Below are 3,395 nucleotides of genomic sequence, written 5' to 3'. Positions count from 1 at the left end.
ACTGGGAACGACAGCAACTCAGCCACAAAGTGATAGGCCACGTAAAATGACAGAGCGGGGTCAGCAGATGCTGAGGTGCATAATGCACAGAGGTTGCCAACTTTCTACAGAGTCAGACCTCCAAACTTCATGTGACCTTCAGATTAGCTCAAGAACAGTTCACAGAGAGCTTCATGGAATGGGTTTCCATGGCTGAGCAGCTGCATCTAAGCATTACATCACCAAGCGCAATGCAAAGCATCAGATGCAGTGGTGTAAAGCATGTGGCTGCTGGACTCTAGAGCAGTGGAGACGTGTTCTCTGGAATGACGAATCACACTTCTTCATCTGGAAATCCGATGGATCAGTCTATGTTTGCCGGTTGCTAGGACAACGGTACCTGTCTGACTGCATTGTGCCAAGTGTAAAGTTTGGTGGAGGGGGGATTATGGTGTGGGGTTGGTTTTCAGGAGTTGGACTCAGCCCCTTAGTTCCAGGGAAAGGAACTCTTAATGCTTCAGCACACCAAGACATTTTGGATAATTTCATGCTAACAACTTTGTGGGAACAGTTCAGGGATGGCCCCTTCCTGTTCCAACATGACTGCACACCAGAGCACAAAGCAGCTCCATAAAGACATGGATGAGTGAGTTTGATGTGGAAGAACTTGACTGGCCTGCACAGAGCCCTGACCTCAACCCGACAGAACACCTTTGGGATGAATTAAAGCAGAGACTGTGAGCCAGGATTCTCTCCAACATCAGTGCCTGACCTCACAAATGTGCTTCTGGAAGAACGGTCAAAAACGGTCAGAAATTCCCATAAACACTCCGAAACCTTGTGGAAAGCCTTCCCAGAAGGCTTTCCACATCATATGAAACCCTATGGATCAAGAATGGGATGTTATTAAAGTTCATGTGCATGTGAAGGCAGACGGGTGAATACTTTTGGCAAATATATATGTGTAATCCCTGTAGGCCTAAAAGCTCAAGCTTTCCAAGTTTTTTCTGCTTTGATGCCAGAGCATCCGCTTCACAAGCACCACATTCTGTTTTTTGAAGGCAGGTGAGGGGCAGACAATCTGAGAAAAGTGGGCTTTTGGGAGGATGGAGGCTTAAAGACAATTTGGAGCTAGACAGAGCGAGTTTCAGACAGAGAATGAACTGAGAGGCTGCACCAAGGCCCACTATAAGATTAAAAAAAACAAAAAGGACTATTTTGAAATGTGAATCATGCAAAGCTGAACTAGTAGAGCCCAAAAAATATGGAGCAGGGAACAAACATAACAGGCCCTCTCTAAATATCCAAAAATATCCTGCTTAATTCCCGTCAGCCCACTGTGACGTCTTCAAACTTCATGTTTTGACCAACCAGCAGTCCAAAATTTCTCTGCTATCCACTTCACACTGATGTAAAGAAAAAGGAAAGTCTCACAGTTAGGAAGCGCAAAACATCTACAGGGCTTTTGTTATTGTTTTAATTAAAAAGGACTAAAAATGCAAATATAAAAACAGATGCAGATCATTTTTATGTTAAATAACTAATCAGCTAATGAACTGAGTGAACTCTTCCAGCTTAAAAAGCACAACTTGGGCTTTTTGTGTTTTACATATAGACACAAAATGACAGAGACAACATCGCTGGCAGGTTTCTTCAACAAAGTGTTAAAAGTCCAAATGCAGCCTTCCCCAAACAGGACAGGCTTCTACCACAGCAGAGTCAAACTCCACAAGTCCAATTACTTCTGGCAACATGCGTTCCCATTAGTGCTGTAGCTTCTGCATGTAGATATGTCTATGATGAATATACAACACCAAATCAAATAAATGAGGTCTATTATCAAGATGGCTTCAGAGTGGTGAAAGTGATGTGGCACTAAAGATGATATTAATTTCCTGCCCTCGATGCATCATCCTGACTGCTGTCAGCATGGACAGACAGCAGCAGAGTGTCTTTCTCCTTTCCATTTGCATCGCTTTTGTCACCAGAGCACTGAAAAGGGAAACATACACCGCTCTTATTTATTTTTAGTCAATCTTGGAAGGGAAATTGGCCTCATTCCTGTTTGAGGCCGATCGCGCTTCCAAGATTGACAATTTTATGCTGCCAAATTAAAAGAACCCTCTGAATTAGCGAGATAATTGCATGCAATCTCCCTTTAATGGGCCTGTCAGTGATTACTGGCTGCCTCAACCAACCCTATCAGTGGCAGGGGAGGGGAGTGTGCTGAAATGAAATGTCAATCATATTAGCATAAATGAGTAAATTAGTGCAAGTGGCTCATTGTCAGAGCAAATCAGTCCTGATGTGCCACCCTTTGACCCGCAGTGGGGACTGAGACTGTGAGGAAGAGCGGATGAGGAAGAAGGAAAAAACAGAGCTAGAGAAAGGGAGGGGTAAGAGAGACAAAGAAATTACATGTGAGCACATGGTGCTGACAGCTTATGAGATGTACAATTATCATCTTCAACTGGTGAAGCGCGTTGTTGTGGCAAAGAGCAGTCGGCGATGATTTCTCTTCATCTGCTCTTGTGTCCATTTACTCAGGGTTGTGTGCTGCCAGCTGCAGAGCAGGCTGCAGCCTTAAAGGCTGGATAAGCATTGCAAAAGAGGAAGAAATTTAAGGAAGTTCTGAGTCAGGCTTTTAAGTGCACTTCCTCAGTGTTTGCTTAGGATTAGGCTCTTCTCTCAGCGTTTCTCACAGAGGATTTCCCAAACACCGTCTTATGTTTCAATCATACTGTAAACATGAATAGAAGAGGGGTTTTCCTCAGCCCATACAGAGCTTTTATTAAGGTCTGGAACAGTGATTTATTCACAGTTTACTTGGATAAGTCACCTTAAGTACAGATTCTGCATCTATTTTTCTCACTTCTGTTTTTAAGGCAAGACAGCAAAAGCAGAAACAAAAGGTTTAAATGTGCTCAGACAGGCTTTAAAGCTGCATTACAATTTATTTAATCTCATCATGTTTACTTCACATTGTCTAGTCTATAACTGACAGTGGGCAGTCTGCTACTACTAACAGGCTGATTGCACAATTTGGAGTTGAGCTTAGGGTCATTATCCTGATGTAGGAGGGCTGCACAAAGGTGCAAAATAGAGTGACCTCTGATCCTATACAAACTTCCCGCTTTCCCACCGGTACACTCTGAACTATCACATTTTATGGGAATGATTTAAATATGGCATCAAGCACTCCTCTAGCATTTTGCAATTAGGAACATTTATACAGCTCTTAAATGTTCTTCTTTTTGACCCAAATGCCTCAAACTGTGTTGGTGAACATTTCTGCATTCTTTTGTCCATCTTAATATTTTGTCTTTTAATGGCCAGTCTCAGTTATGGCTCTATTTTTTTTTTTTTTATTGCAATGCTACTTTGATCAGCATCCCGGAGTTGCAGTTTTCACTGTT

This window comes from Archocentrus centrarchus, chromosome 11 (assembly GCF_007364275.1).
Source record: "Archocentrus centrarchus isolate MPI-CPG fArcCen1 chromosome 11, fArcCen1, whole genome shotgun sequence".
Taxonomy (NCBI): Eukaryota; Metazoa; Chordata; class Actinopteri; order Cichliformes; family Cichlidae; genus Archocentrus; species Archocentrus centrarchus.
This window is presented reverse-complemented; position numbering follows the sequence as displayed.